The sequence below is a fragment of the Canis lupus genome, chromosome 24 (assembly GCF_011100685.1).
Source record: "Canis lupus familiaris isolate Mischka breed German Shepherd chromosome 24, alternate assembly UU_Cfam_GSD_1.0, whole genome shotgun sequence".
Taxonomy (NCBI): Eukaryota; Metazoa; Chordata; class Mammalia; order Carnivora; family Canidae; genus Canis; species Canis lupus.
Genome location: NC_049245.1, coordinates 3,427,905 through 3,444,520, shown reverse-complemented (window position 1 = coordinate 3,444,520; position 16,616 = coordinate 3,427,905). Strand labels below are relative to the sequence as shown.

General features: G+C 46.0%; 1 protein-coding gene and 1 long non-coding RNA gene across 12 annotated transcripts in view; one reads left to right on the top strand and one right to left on the bottom strand.

Moving 5' to 3' along the window:
* The window catches only part of CFAP61 (cilia and flagella associated protein 61), a 275,980-nt gene that overhangs the window by 235,327 nt on the left and 24,037 nt on the right, over positions 1 to 16,616 (top strand). The gene's annotated exons all lie outside the window — the stretch shown is intronic.
* Positions 7,936 to 16,240, bottom strand: LOC111092081. The gene is made up of 3 exons (XR_005377495.1): positions 15,813 to 16,240; positions 10,409 to 10,618; positions 7,936 to 9,701 (listed from the first exon to the last, which is right to left on the bottom strand). It is a non-coding gene; the product is annotated as an uncharacterized LOC111092081 (long non-coding RNA).

Genomic DNA, 16,616 nt, shown 5'->3' with positions numbered 1-16,616 from the left:
CTACATGTGATATTTTGGGTAAGTCATGCTACAAAGGGTCTGAGATGTGGCTAGCTGAGCGAGTCTGCATTACCTCCAATAACTAGCTAATCAAACTTACCAGAAATTAGTCCCCCCAAATGCAAAACTATCATCAAGAAGACCACTTATAATTTGGGTTTACATCTATTATCAGTAAGGATGAACTTTGCCCTAATTATATACAGGTTGACAAACCCTTATCCAAAATCCTAGGAGCAGATGTTGCAGCATTCCATTTTTTAGAAAAATTCTTTATACTCAAACAAAACAAGGTAAAAAAAGAAAAAGACAAGAAAGAAAGAAATTATTGGGGGGCGGGGGAGATTTACCCTCTCACTTGGAACAACTAAAAACTGCATAAAATGTTTTTAAAAAGCATTAAATAAAGGATACTGGATATAAAGCAAAGAAGGACAGTGAACTCTGAGAAACTGGAAATAAACCAGATACACCATCATATGATCCAGCTTGCTGCCTTGAAAAAGTTTTGAGACCAAAGCAAAGGGATGGACCCAGTGGACTCCCTGCATTGAGGAATGGACCTGTGAGCCTGGGGGGTGGTAGGTGGGGCCAAGGTTGCTAGAGTCCTCAGTACTGGGTACTGGGGAGGAGAGAGCTACAGAGAGACAACTATGGAAATCTGCAGAAGGTCCCCCTGGAGAATCTAGTTGAGTACTCATCAATGTTTGCAGGTGAGGAAACTACCCCAGATCACTCAAAAGGATTAAAGGTCACAGTGCCTGGTACTCACATAGGGCTGGGGATGGTGCCTATTCCCACCAGCCACCTTGAAGAAGCCCCAGATTCATGGAGCAGTGGGTGGAGTACACACTATGGTCTCCCCTCAGTAGTGAGAAAAAACCAACAGGCATCCAAAGAAGCAGGAAAATACAACCCATCATGAAGAGAAAAATGAACTGATTGAAACTCAACAGAACTGACCCAGATGTCAGAATTAGCAGACAAGCAAAGTTACTATAATTATATTCCACACATTCAAAAAGTTAAGTAGAGTTGTAGTCGGTATCTGTATGACCCAAATCAAACTTCTAGAGATGAAAACTATAATGTCTGAGATGAAAAACTACCTTGGATGGGATTAATGAAGATTAGACCCTGCTGAAGAAAAGATTAGTGAACTTGAATACATAACAGTAGAAACTACCCAAAATGATGGGCGAAGAGAAAATGGGAATTTAAAACAATGAGCAGAGGGACACCTAGGTGGCACAGTGGTTGAGCGTCTCCCTTTGGCTCAGGGAGTGATCCTGGACCTGAGTCCTGAACCAGACTTCCTGTGAGGAGCTTGCTTCTCCCTCTATGTCTCTGCCTCCCTCTCTGTATCTCTCATGAATAAAAAAATAAAATCTTAAAAAAAAAAAAAACAATGAGCAGAGTGTTAGTGAGCTATAGGACAACTTCAAATGGCCTGAAGAAATAATGACCATTTTTTTTCAAATTTTTCAAATCTAAGAAACTCAATGAATATCAAGCATGAAAAACATTACATGAAGGCATGTCATAGTTAAATTTGCTCAAAACTAATGTTGAAGAGAAAGTCTTAAGCAAAAAGAGAAAACAGAACTACTAATAAGAATGACAACAGATTCCTCATCAGAGACAATGCAAGCAAGTCAGTGGAGCAACATCTTTAAAGTACTGAAAAAAAATGTTTTTCAAAGATTTATTTATTCATGAGAGAGAGAGAGAGAGAGAGAGAGGGAGAGAAAGAGAAAGAGAGAGGGAGAGAGAGAGAGGTAGAGACACAGGCAGAGGGAGAAGTAGGCATCCCACAAGGAGCCCGATGTGGGACTCGATCCAGGATCCTGGGATCACGCCCTGAGCAGAAGGCAGACACTCAACCACTGAGCCACCCTGGTGTCCCTGAAAAATTTTTTTTTCACATTCCAGAACACATTTATTACTTATTTATAACATCTCCAACATAATACATGGCATAATGCCCCCCTCCTCATATTACATGGACCACCATATCCATCCCCAGCCACCATCTCTGAGTCATTCTCTATTCCTAGCCTGTTTAACTTCTCCATTGGTTTACTCTCCCTGCTGATAACTTCATTATGACCCCGGTACTCTGGACTGCATTGTGTTCCCCAGAATTCATATGTTGAAGCCGTAATCCTCAGTGTGACTATCTGGAAATAAGGTCTTTAGGAGGTCATTATGATTAAATGTGTCCTTATAAGAAGAGGAAAAGAGAGATCGATCTCTCCTTCATGTGAGGACACAGTGAGAAGACAGCCATCTGCAAACCACAAGAAGTATTGCCAGAAACTGACAACTGTCGAAACCTGGAAACCATGGCACCCTGATCTTGACTTCCAGCCTCCAGAACTGTGAGAAGTAAATTTCTGTTCTTTAAGACCCCCTAAACCAGACTCCTGGTTTGGTGCTCTTTGTCTCCTTGCAGTTCACTGGACTGCCATCCACTCAGGTGGAAGATTTTTCTGCTTCCAACAGCTGCTGGCCACGTTCTCCTTGGGGTACTCTTGTTCAGCCACCTGAGAATGACCTCCATGTCAGCTAGCCCTCGGCTCTGCCCCTGCTCTTGCCCTCACACCAGCCTCAGGTTCCTTACTGGGGCATAAAGGGACTGTCCTGGTTCTCACTGGGTGGTCCTCACATGCAAAGACACCCAGGGGCTTCAGACCTTGCCTGCCAGGCCAAAGCATTCCTCTGAGCTCCGTTTCCCTTACCTGTGAAAGGGGGCTCAGAACTGCTTCTCGGGTTGCTGTGAAGGCCACATGAAGTGAAGTACAGGAACTCTGTGGCTCAGAGCCTGACCTGGAGGAACTACTCCCCATGTGGTCACAGGCTGTGCTTCTCCAGGAGGCCCCCAGTCCTGGAGTCATGCTGCCACAGGCCCTGTGCACTCCCAGACCTGGCTGTGCATGTGCCACCCAGCGGTTTCCGGTGCCCACTCAGGACAATGCTGCAGAGAGACAGATGGCAAAGCCCCAGCATGGCCCCAGCCCCTCGTCCTTCACTCCACAGACACTCTCTGTCACCCACCCAGCAAACTCTGAGCTGTGTTTTGTGACTTATTATTCCCTCTATCTGGTAATTTGGGGAGAAGAGAGCACCAAGTGCCACTGATGATGTCCGCACCGCTGCTAATAGGAGCCACTGTTTGGATCCCACGGCACTGCCTTGGCCCCAGCGGCTGTGACAGCTGCCCAAGCACTGTCTGCCAGGCCAGGCTACGTGCTGCAGGCTCCAAGCACAGAATAGAGCCCAGCACAGTCACGCTGGGATCCCAGAGGCTCGCAGCATTAATAATCTATAGTTCAATCATTAGGAGCAAATCCAAGTGAAATAGGAAAATATATACCACGCTGGAGGCCGCAAGGCTGCTGGGAGGTGGCTTCGCTGCTCTGTGGCAGGCTTAATGATTAGTTCCCAGCCACTAGCAGCTCCAGCTGACAAGCGGCGCCTGCAAGCTGTAGGCTTCCTGCACATGATAATTGAACAAAGCTAGGATTCATTCAAGATATTAACACAGACCCTCTACTAGAGAGCTGCTGGGCTTGCCAGGCCCCTGAATTGAACTCTCTAAAGTGCACCCTTGGAGGGTGTTCATTGGGTCAATTATTGCTCTCTGGACAGATTTGCAAGTGGATCTTTCCAGATTCAGGGCCCAAGGCTCCTGGGGTCCTGGCAAGGATTTAATATATAAACTAATATAACTCCACCCTGATTTCTCCAGTTATGCCCTGGGCCAAAGGGCTAACCTGGGCCTTTATGGCAACACGTCAGCCCCTAGCACTCTTAAGTAGGAAGATATTTGAAGTGGGAAAGCATTTTTAATATCAGAGTTAAAAAATTAATTAATTTCAAGTCATTATTGGATAAAAGGGTTTTTTTATTTTAATTAATTAATTTATGATAGTCACAGAGAGAGAGAGAGAGAGAGAGGCAGAGACACAGGCAGAGGGAGAAGCAGGCTCCATGCACCGGGAGCCCGATGTGGGACTTGATCCCGGGTCTCCAGGATCACGCCCTGTGCCAAAGGCAGGCACCAAACCGCTGCACCACCCAGGGATCCCCGGATAAAAGGTTTTTTAAAAAGGCTTTGTTGATATTCTTCCTGGTTATAACCATTAGTTGGGAGCCTCTGTCCGCAGGTGACAGAAGCCCAGCTCAGACTCCGTGAAGTCCCAGAAGAGGCTAGGATGTTCTGCAGAACTGTAGGAAGCAAGGGGCTGGTGGCACCAGAGCCAGGGCATCCCAGAGCCAGGATGTGAAACCCCATCAGAATTTGGCTTCCTGTCCCTGTATGTTGGCTTCCTTCTCTCAGACTGGCATCCCCCTAGGGTGAAAGTCGTGACAAGCCTCAGCCGCATGCACCTCGTAGCTTGGTATTTAGAGAGTAGGGGCCACTTTGAAACATTCCAGGCGAAGAACTCAGAGAGCTCTGGCTCCTGCAATGAGCCCATCCATTCAGACCATTAGCCTGGCCATGTCTCAGCCTCAGCCATACGACCTTAGGCTCTCCCAGCTCACCAGTGCCCCTGAGAATTCCAGCTCCTCCTCCCACTTGTGGACTTGGATAAATCCCTATGCCACAAGCCATGGGCTCTGGTTTCCCAAGCAACTGTCAAAGAGGCTGCATGATGCCAGGTCTAAAGTGCAGGGGCCTAATTCTCTGTGGAGAGGAGGGAGCCAGAGAAGATAAATCCCCTTTCTCTGTCTCCAGTGGACTATCCCAGGACCAGGTTTCTCCAGATAGTCTGTCCAGAGACATCCTGCAGGGCTCAGTGGGTGCCCCTAGCCTGAAACAGTGGCTAGCACATAATGCATAATCCTGCACAGCTCCCCATCTTTCCCCACATCAATGCCCCTTCTTTTTTCTCTGGCTGCTTTTGAATTCTACCTCCCAACTAAAACATTAACACAATCCTTGCCTGAGGCTCTGTTTCCTTGAGAGGACAGGAAGCACACTAGAATAACAAAAATGATGAAAATCACAAACAAAGTTTTTAAAAATTATTATTATGCCAAAAGCTCCCAAATCCATGGGAACAAAGTACTCAGGCTGATCCGGAGACAGTGACCAATAAATTTGTCTCAGAATGAGGATTCCACTAAGTTAAATTTAGATCAAAGTTTAGTGAAAAGGCTTCCTGTTAAGAATGTATTGAAAAATAATTTAGGGGCTTCTGGTTAAATATGGTGGACTGAACCTACAAGCTTACCACCTCTCCCTCCTGAAGCCCCCCTAAGATGAGAACAAAACAAGCAAAGAAATGTATAAATCTACCCATAAGGAGAAATAAAACTGGAGAGGAGATATGGTGGATGAGAGATGACAATGGATTTTGCAAAGCTTGCTGGAGCAGAGCAGAGGAAGCTGCAATTGAAGTGCCTACGGAGGGAACCCTGGGAGATACAAATAATGACAGAGTCTGAGATGAGGCAGGGGACTGAAAACAGAGCAGATTTAAAGCAAATAATATGCCCCTTCCCCCAGTCTTCTCCCCTTCCTGCAACAGCCAAGCAACTGCTCCTCCCTCTCTCCTCCCCATAGGTTTTTCCCTGGAAAACATGACCTGGACAGACTCCAGATGTGGGGACACCAGATCCAACAGAGGGAAAGTGTGAGATGTGGGGCTAAAAGGAGGGGAAATAGGATGAGAGCCGCAGTACTGACCGGTAGAGTCCCTGGTCTGCTTCTCCTGCCCTTTGCCCAGAATGGTGGCAGCCAGGAGCAGAGGTATTGGTAAATGGGCAAGGAAATGTCATGAAAAAGAAAACAAGGCCCTCTATCTGACTAGTGAGAATTCCAAAAAGAGAGAGCAGAGAAAACAGAGTGTAGGAATCTTTTAAAGGCACAATAGAAAAAAATCCCCAGAACTGAAAGACATCATCACCAGGTCAAAAAATCCCCAATAAATGACCAATAGCCCAAAGGCATTCTAGCATGAAATTCAAGAACACCAGGGGTAATGAGAAGCTCCTCAAATCCAGTGAGTAAAACGTGTCACTAGATATGTTAAAAAGGAACTAGGATCAAAATGACATCAGGTTTTTCAATAGCAGCCTCAGAACCTAAAAGACAATGGGTCAAGGTCTTCAAACTTCTGAAAAGAAATCATTTCAAGCAGCATTTCTGTGGCCACCCATCAAGGAAGTGCCAAAGGGATAGAACTATGGCTGCTCATAAATGAAGGAGGGGTGGGGTGATTAGAGCATCACTGTTTTGCAACTCCTGGTGGGTTAAAGGGCAGAGATGTTGACACAGAGAGACAACCAGATACCATGTGCTTCATGGTGGGGAAGCGCCACCTTGAAAAAAAATTGAACCGAATCTGACTGGGACCTTAGATCCACAACCAGGCTGTGGGAAATAGAGGAGACAGAGGAACATGTTAAATAATACTGCAGAGCTACAGTCCACAAAATTCAGTGTGTGGGAAACAGCCTAAGCCCTTTGATAAGTAAATTGTGAGAAATGAAACCAAATTGGAGGGGGAGCCTATGGATTAAAACAGATTTTAAAAATATAACAACTTATTTTGATCCTGGTTCAAACAAGCTATAAAAAAGAAATGATGCCACTTCTGGCTTTATTAAAAATCTGAACACTGTATATTTGATGGTGTTAAGGAATTATTAATTTTTTACATGTGAAGACAGTGTTATATATATTTATATGTATATATATATTTTTAACAGAATCCTTATCTTTTAGAAATACATATTGAAATAACAAGGATATGCTTTCAAATAACCCAAGGGGAAGAAGAGTATATGGAGCTAAAGGTGACATAAGATTGGCCATGGGTTGGTAACTGTTGGAACTGGGCGATGGGTAACAGGAGCTCAGCATGCTATTCTTTTTAATTTTTTTTTTTTTTTGTATACTATCCTTTTAATGTAAGCATTTTCTTTTTCTTTTTTTAAAACAATTTATTTAAACTAAAAACAGAAACAGTTCACTCATTTCTCTCACTGCTTGCCCTCTGGCAATCATTAATATGTTCTCTGTGTCTATGAGCTTAATGACTTGTCTTGTTTTGTTTTGTTTTGTTTTGAGATTCCACATATAAGAGAGACCAACTGGTATTAGCCTTTCTTGCTCTGACTTACTTTGCTTAGTATAATGTCCTTGACCATATTTAAATTTTTAAGAAAACATTCTTTTGAATTTTTCAAAAACATATCTTAAAGTTATGCATAATAAAGCATTATTTTTTAAAAAGCAACCAAAGTGATAAACAAAAAAGGAGTAAAGCAAGGGCTCAAACACTGGAGAACAGTAGGAAGTCCCAGTGGATCCCAGGGGACTACCAGCCTACCCAAGCAGGAGCAACGAAGGAATGATCCTGGGGAAAAAAATCATTTATTTTGATCATTTGATAGGTTTATGTGGAAGATAAGGGGGGGCGTTTTATTTTATTTTAAAAGATTTTATTCATTTATTAATGAGAGACACACAGAGAGAGGCAGAGACACAGGCAGAGGGAGAAGCAGGCTCCATGCAGGGAGCCCGATGCGGGACTCAATCCCAGGACCTCGGGATCAGGACCTGAGCCAAAGGCAGACAGATGCTCAACCACTGAGCCCCCCAGGCATCCCAAGGGGGCATTTTAAAGAACTTCCAGAATATTTGGGGGGGGGAAATGTGCTAGATACATTGAAAGTAAGAAGAAAAAAAACAGTGCAGTTATTATTTCCAAGAAAAGCAAAAAGTTACAAAAAAAGAAATGTGATTAATATTTGCATTGTTAATATAATCACAGATACTGGGCAGCCCCAGTGGCTCAGCGGTTATCACCACCTTCCGCCCAGGGTGTGTCTCTCTCTCTTTCTCTCTCTCTCTCGAATAAATAAATAAAATCTTTAGAAAAAAAAAAAAAAGGATTCATGATTGTATCTCATAGGAACAAAGGGCAGAGCTATGGCTAGGCCTTGACAAGGAACCAGAGGCAGGAAGGACAAGGCAGCTAGTAACCAAGCAGTGGTGGCTTCTTCCTCTCTGTGGACTGGCCTTCTTGGCTTGCCCTTCACCTCCCATGCTTACCTGTTCCAAATCCCAAACCTACAGAGACTAACCAGATGCAACTCTATCCCGACTGCAGATTTCATAGAGAGTGATTGGCTGGCATGGCTTGGTGTGCCAGTTTCAAACTAAGACTGCAGATGATTCAGCATTCCTCCCATAGAGAATGTAGGGTCTATGTCCCCTCCCCTTGAGTCTGAGCAAGCTTGTGATGGCCCTAATCAATGGAGTATGGCAAAAGTGAGGTCATATGACTTTCGAGGCTGAGTTATAGAAGGCCACACAGTCTCTGGCTTATTTTCTGGAAGATCCTGACCTGTCATATAAAAATTTCAACCATCCTGAGGCTGCCATGCTGTGAGGAAGCCCATGCTATGTGGAAAGATCATGCAGACACTCCAGCAAGAATTTCAGCTGAGCCAAGCCTTTAAGTCTTCCCAGCCCAGGTGCCAGACATGTGAGTAAGGAAGCCTTTGGATGATTCCAGCCCCAGCCATCTGAGTGGCCCCTGGGCATTTATCTTCCCATCCAAAGCCCCTACAGTCACAGAGCTGAGCCAAGCCATTGTGAGCATAATAAAATGGCTTTTGCTCCATGCCACTAAATTTGGGGGTGATTGTTGCATGTCAATATCCAATGCCTGCATCAGATGACTGTCCCTGCTGCATGAAATAATGATCTCACTGCTGGAGACCTACCCCCAGGGAAGTAGAGACAACAAAGAGTGGAGCAGATCACAACAAACGATGGCTTGACAAACAACCCTTAGGGAGTTCACTACATTTCTTGTCCTGGTGTCACAGAAGCCCATTGCCTCCCTAAGCAGAGGGAAGGTATATGGATTGAGAACTCTTGACCTCTTGTATTTGAGCCTGGTTCTCAGTTCCTGCTCTCCCACACATTGAGGCAATGAAAAAGAGGGAAGAGTGAAGAGGTGTATTTGCCATGGTAAATGGCACCATAAATTCCCTTCTCTCCCAGCCCCACAGTGGTCTTCCAGAAGAAATAGTTGCCAAGAAATGGGAAATGTCCTCAGAGCTCTGGCATCTTCCCTTTGTGGCCTCTCAAGTACAGAGGAGATCATTAGAGGGTCCTCGTGTTGCCTAGCAACTCATGAATGCTGTTTGCTATCATGTCATTAATATGATATGAAAGTGTTTCATAGAAGATATTCATCTTGCATTAATGAAAATCAAATTTGCTAATATGACACAAAATCTGTTCTTCCTTGTGACTTTCTATACTCAAGTAGCTTATTTATTGAATTAGACTAAGAGTGGTTTCAGGCTTGAGACTGTTAAAGTATCATAATAATGACTTTGTTTTCAATAATATCGGATGGCTGTTAATGATGTGATTACGCAGCTACAACCCTGCGATCACCATCCTAGACAAAGCCTCCTCCCCAGAAGCCCAACCCCAATGCCAGCTAACTATTTGCCACCCATCTTCTCAACGCCAAAACCTCAGCTAGGAAAGGATTCTGGTTTGAACCGGTAGACTTTCCAGATTGTCCACACCTTTCTTTGGAGCTCAGAGATAGAAGACCAGAGGAACATCTGTTGCTTGAAGAAGGCTCCAACGAATAAATGGATCCCATATCATCATAAGCATGAGAGGAACTACCAGAAGTTCTTCAGACATCTGCTGCTCTCTAAATAAGGGTAACAAAGTATATTAGTCACTAAAAGAGGATAAGAAATACAGGCAGTGCCCTACTTTCAAACACAATTTCTGAAAACAGGAATGGAATTCAAATGTACAAAAGCCAAATAATAGACTAATATCTTACAAGGGTAATTCCCTTTCCAGAGAGGACGTGCTCAAAATGTTCCTCAGTATTTAAAAATGTCAATTCAGCACACAGAAAGGAGTTTTAGGGTATCAATGGCTAAGATAAGAACAGATAAGCTGTATGTTGTTATAGTCAAATACACAGAACCAACGTCTGTAAGTCAAGGGCTGCTCCTAGAGGCATTCAGAAAGAAACTTTTCAAAAATCTAAACAGCAGAGTTGTATTTCTAGAAATGACTTTTTACAAAACTTTTCTTTTTCTATTTACAAAAATAATGTATGATCATTGCATAAGTCAAAGAGGGTAGGGATAAAAGGAAATCAAAATCATTCATAAACAATCACCCAGATACGACCACATACATTTTTTGGTGTATGTCCTTCCAACATTTCATCTCTGATCACGTAAATATTTATATATGCTAACAGTATTTTAACATGCTAGTTTATAGCTTGCTATTTTGGTTTGTTAGGTTATTCTGAACACTTTTCTGTTTCTTGAGGTATTATTTCAATGGCATTATGTCTAGTGAATGAAGAGGGTGTGCCACACCACCGTGTCTTACTAGATCAGGGTGCTTCTGACTTTTTGTTTTGATGATTGATACTGCAGTGGACATCCTTAGTGATACAGCTTTTTCATGGCCCTGATGGTTTCCATCATAGGCTTTTCAGTGTCCTTAACTCTTTTCCATTCACCGTGCATTTATTGAACACCAGTGTGCCGTCTGGGTACAGCCACCAACAAGAAAGCCAGGCTTCCCTCTTTCACAGACCTTAAAATTAAGTAGTAGAAACAGAAAATTTCAAATGGCAGTTAAAAAAAATTCTACCACCACCCAAGTGAGTGTTCCCCTTCTCCCAATCCCACTCTTGTTCCTGGCACTGAGTGCATTCCAGATGTGTAAATGTGTGTTTCTCATGCTGACTGCACATAATTTTCTTCTTTCACTTGATAACACGCATTGAAGATCTTCCTGCATCAGGACGCATCAATCCCATTGTTCTTAATGGTGTCTTTATATTTCATAGAACGGCTAAATCCCAGTTGACTTAACTATTTTCCTATTAATAAGCATTCAGTTTGTTTTCCATTTTTTCCATGTTACTATGAGTCACATGTTCATTACTTTGTGTGCACCATCAGTGGAATTTCTAGATCAATGGGTATGCACATTTAAGTTTTGATCAAGAAGAAGTATATACATAAATAAATTTTGATCAAAACCTTAGCTTAAATTATCCTCAAGAAGGGTAATTTCAATTTATATTCCCATAAACAGTTATGACAGGGCTTGTTTCTCCCCTTCCTCCTCAACAGTGGCTATATTCCATGTTTTAATTTTGCCAACCTGCTGGAAGAAGAAATAGAAAAAACACGTTTAATTTCTTCAGTGTTAAATTATTTGTTCCCATCCTTTACCCATTTTCCTACTGGTTGCCTTTTTTAAACTTATGAGTGTTTATAACAACATAAGGCTAATAATGCTTATTTTATATATTGAAAAAATTTTCCAGTATATCATTTTTAAGGTAATAAGCTACTTTTTTCAGAAAAGTTCTAAGTTGACATAAAAATTGATCATGAAGTATAGAGAGTTTCCATACACCCTTCCCACCTAACACAGTTTTCTGTTTGCATTTTTATTTTTTTAAGATTTTATTTATTTAAGACAGAGAGAGAGCACAAGTGGAGAGGAGGAGCAGAGAGAGAGGGAGAAGCAGACACCCCACAGAGCAGGGAGCCCCATGCAGGGCTTGATCCCAGGACCCCCGAGATCATGACCTGAGCCGACAGCAGACACCTAGCCCATTGAGCCACCCAGGCATCTTGTGGTTACATTTTAATTAGTGTGGTTTTTTTCTTACAGCTGATGAACCAATACTGCTAGATTATTATAAAGTCCATAGTTTATATTAGTTTATTCTTTGTGTTGTACGTTCTATGGTTCTTGACAAATGTGTAATGAAATGCATCCATCATTACTGTGTCCCTGCCCTAATGGTCTCTTGTACTTTGCCTACTTATCCGTCCCTTCCTTCCTACTCCCAAACCCTTGGCAACCACTGATCTTTTTACTGCATCCATAGTAGCCTTTCCAGATATTGTATACTCGGATCCGTACAGCATGCAGCCTTTTCAGATGGGCTTCTCTCCCTTAGCAGTAAGCATTGAAGGATCTTCCATGTCTTTTTGTGGCTTAGCAGCTCAATTTTGTATCACAGAATAATATTCCACAGTTTGTTTATCCATTCACCTATCAAGGACGTCACGGTTGCTTCCAAGTTTTGGCAATTACAAATAAAGCTATAGACATTTGGGTGCAGGTTTTTGTGTGATCATAAAGTTTTCAACTCATTTGGATATAAACAAAAGGGTTCAATTTGGGATTGTATGGTAAGCATGTGTTTAGTTTTGTTAGAAATCTGCCAAACTGTCTTCCAAAGTGGCTGTGACCATTTTGCATTCTCACCAGCAGTGAAGGAAATTCCTCTTGCTCCACATCCCTGCCAGCATTGGGTGTTGGCAGTGTTGGGGTTTTAGCTATTCTAATAGGTGCATAGTGGTATTTATCCACAGGACTTCTTACCAGTCTTGCTTCCTGGCAGAGCAGATCTATGTGTGATTGGAATTGCTGGGCACTCATTCATGACAATGTCAGGTCTGATCTGGCCTGGGTGAGTGTTTGATCTTTTGGTGGTCATCCCGCCTTGTCCTCAGACACTGTCTGTCTCCACAGTTATGCTGAAGCAGACACAGGCAGACCAGACTGGTTTCATTGCTTTTGCGCTTTGTAAAGTAAGCAAGTCTGTTGTAAAACCTGGACTTTAAAGAATCACTTGATATATATATATATATATATATATATATATATATATATATATATATATGAGAAACACAGAGAGAGAGAGACAGAGACACAGGCAGAGGGAGAGGCAGGCTCCATGCCGGGAGCCCGATGTGGGACTCGATCCGGGACTCCAGGATCACACCCTGGGCCGAAGAAGGCAGGCACTAAACTGCTGAGCCACCCAGGGATCCCCCACTTGATATTTTAAATGAACCCCCTGGGTTAAATCTGCTAAACAATCAAAGCCAGTTTGTGTATGTGGGTAGAACCCATGTAACAAAACAACTGAGTGTGTTTCCAGCAGCCATGAGGGGACCATATTCCTGCGCCCACTGAGCTCACTGCGTTTGCACTGGGGCAAATTACTACTGGGTTTTCCTGGTCCCTGAGCCCCTCCGGACAGGAACACATCTTCACCTGGGGATCCCGGGCACCTGGTGTGGGGCTTGGCCCACAGTTCTGGACGTCAGTGAATGTGTGTGGCTGACACTGACCTACTGTGTCTGTCTGTCTGTCTGTCTGTCTTGGTCTTTGGCTGCAGGAGTGGACAATTCTCATCTCATTTTACTCATTTTAACTGAAGCTTCTCCCAATTAAGATTCTAATGGTCTCTGCATGACCTGGTACAGTACAGTTTTTGGTCTGTGATTTTTATTTACTCATCCATTCATTTAGGAAATATTTATCAGCCACCTGCTGTGTACTATGTTCTGCAGGTATAGTTGTGAAGAGGACTAAAAAAGTCTGGCCCTTCTGGATTTTATAATCTAGAGGAAGACAGCCGACCACAAACAAGTAAATAAATATGAAAACAAGACCATATCAAAGAGCAATAAATAAAACAAATAAGAAAACGTGGCAGGAGTTGAGGTGGGTGGGGAGACACTGTGAGGAGTGAGTATCTGAGTTGAGTGCTGCTGAGATACAGGCAGGCACAGAAGATCTGGAGGGAGAGCAGGCCAGCCGGAGGGACCAGCAGGTGCAAAGGTCCTGCAGTGGGAGAAGTTTTTGGTGTATCTGAGGGACAAAAAGAAGCCAGTGTGGCTGTGGAAGAGTAAATGAGGGTCAGAGGAGCTGCATCGTGTAGTCTTGGGAGGTGGAGGTTTGGGCTTTTGATGCTTGTTTCCGTGTGTGAAGAGCAGTAACATGCCAGCTCGTGTTTTAAAAGTTCACTGCAGCCTCTGTGGAGAATGGACCGTAGTAGTTATGAGGAGGCTCCTGCCTCTATCCCAGGTGAGAATCGGTGCTTTGGACCAGATGGATACAGGGTGATGTGGTCATATTTGAGATGTATTTTAAGCAGCAGAGTGCACAAGACTTGCTCCAAGCAACATATCCAACTGCTGACTCGACCCTCAAACTTAACGTGGCCAACCAGAACTCATGCTCCACCTCAGAGCTGGGCACTGTGGATGGCCCACCTCACCCCTTCCACCAGTCCATTGCCTGCATCCCCGGGTATGTGAATGCTGGTCTGTAACTCCCAGCTCCCATATGGGGAGCGAGGAGCCACCTTGCCCTGAAAGGGACACTGTCCGTTCTCGAGACCACAGCTAATGACAAATATGGGCTAAGAGAGGTCCCCTGGCCCGAGGTCCAGCCACCTCGGTGGTGTAGTTTCACACTCCAGAAGTCCCCTGGGCCCAGGCTGAAGCCCCACTTCCTTCCTTGAGACTCCTTCTCACCAGCCCCTCCCCTGCACTTCCTGCTCTCTTGGCCGGCCTCCTGTCTTCCTGTCCCTCTCATGAGTGCCTCAGGAGACAGTGACTTCAGAGTAGAGGTGAGAGACGAGAGTGTCCCAACATTTCAACATCCAGCAGGAAATGTGGCTCAAGAAGTAGAACATGATGTGGGATTTCCCAGAAGCTTCCAGGGAGAAGTAGTGCCTAGCTGTGTCCGAGTCCACTGTGGAGCTAAGTTGGGGACAGGGAATTGGTCACCGGAGCTGGCTCTCACCAGAGCCACTTCCAAGGACGTGGGGGGGCTGGAAATAGCTCGAGAGATAGGATGTGACCCGAGGAACTGGAAGTGCAGTGAATAGGGCCAAGTTTTGGCAAGCTGTGCTCCAACCGAGACCTGGGGTATACGTGGCCGGGGCCAGGAGGAGAGACGACGAGTGTCTCAGTGATGCAGGTGAAGGCGGGACGGTGGCGGAGCCCGGACAGCTGTTCTAACACCTGCAGAGGCAGAGGCACAAGCACGGGAGAGAGTGGGCAGGTCGGGGCACTTGGGGGCGAGAAGACGAGGCGGTGCCTGCCGGAGGCAAAGTTCTGGGCTGAGAGCGCGAGCAGCAGGGCCTCGGAGGCTGAGGGAAGAGGAGTCCTCTGGGCGCGGAGTTGGCGCTGCCGGGGCTCGCAGGGCCGGGCGGGGGCAGGCCCAGGCCGGGCCTTGTGTGAGGCTTGTCCTGTCCCCGCGGCTCCTGGCGCGGAAGAGGCCGGCGACGGCAGGTGCCAGGAGGGAAGGGGCGCGGCCGAGGGCGTCGGGGAGCGCCCGGAGCCCAGGAGAGTGAACACGCGCCTCCCGGCCAAGTCCCCGAGTGGCTGCGGCCGCGGGCTGCGGCTCCCCGGCCCCTCTCCCGGCCCCTCTCCCGGCCTCGCCTCGCCTCGGCCTCGGCCTCCTGCGCGGGCCGAGCGGTCCCCAGACTCGGCCACGGGCCGGCCCTTCACCCCGCCCCCCGTGGGGCCTGGCCCGGCGGCAGCCGCCAGCTCCCCTTACCCAGGCCCCGGAGCTCCGCTCGCCGCCCCCTGCCCGAGTCCCCGGGCCCCGCGCGACCGACGGTGCTGCCCGCCTCGCCCCTGCCCCTGCCCCTGCCCCTGCCCCTGCCCCCGCGGCCCCCAGGAAACACAGCGCCCCGGTCCGGGTCTGTGGGGCCGCTCCGCCCCCCCCCCGCCCCCCAGGCCCGTCAGCCCGGGCTGCCCACCGGGACGGCGCGTCGGCCTCGCCCTCCGGGAGCAAAGGATCGGCCGCGCCTTCCCCCGCCCCCGGCCTTCCCTCCCGTGCACCCCCACGCGGCTCCCTCAGCCGTCGCCTCTAACCGTTTCGGCGGCGCTTTGCAGGCCCCCTGGCCTCTGGCCTTATCCTATTCCGCGGCAGATCTCAAACGTACATGACTACACACCTGCTCGTTTAAGACCTTTCCTTCGGGCGCCTGCGTGGCTCAGTGGCTGAGCATCTGCCTCCGGCTCAGGGCGTGATCCCGGGGTCCTGAGATCAAGTCCCCGATGGGGCTCCCCACGAGGAGCCCGCTTCCCCCTCTGCCTGGGTCTCTGCCTCTCTCTCTCTGTCTCTCATGAATGAATAAATAAAATCTTAAGAAATAAAATAGAACCTTTCCATGGCTCTGTATCATCTAAGCAGTGGAAGTCTAAGACTCCCAGGCGGGTGCTAGAACCCAACTACCTTCTCCCACAGGGCGACCGACCGGACGCTAGAGCCTCAGACCCTTGTGGGCCCAGAATCCCTGTGCAGCCTCCTGCCTCTCCGTTCCCCTGCGCTCTGCCTCCAGTACCCTCCGCGAGCACCAATCCCTTTCCTGCTTCTGTAATCAGCTCCCTGTGGGTTATCAACAGAGCTTGTCCATGCTCTTATGACACTTGTCGCCCACTATTACAATTATTTTTCACATGTCTGTTGCCTCTTCTTGTTGGAGAACCTCTGGATGTAAGGCTCATGGCATATTTGTCTTTGCATTTGGACTATTTCTCATGGTAGGCATTTAGCAAATCCTTGCTTTTATTTTTTTTAACTGTAGACCAGTGCTGTCCAGTAGAAATACAGTGAGCCACATATGTAGTTTTATCTTTTATAGTAGTCACATTAAAATCATAAAGAAAAAAGAAATTAATTTAATGGTATATTTTTATTTAGCTCAGTATATCCAAACTGTTGTCTTTTCAACATTTAATACAAAAATACTGAAATA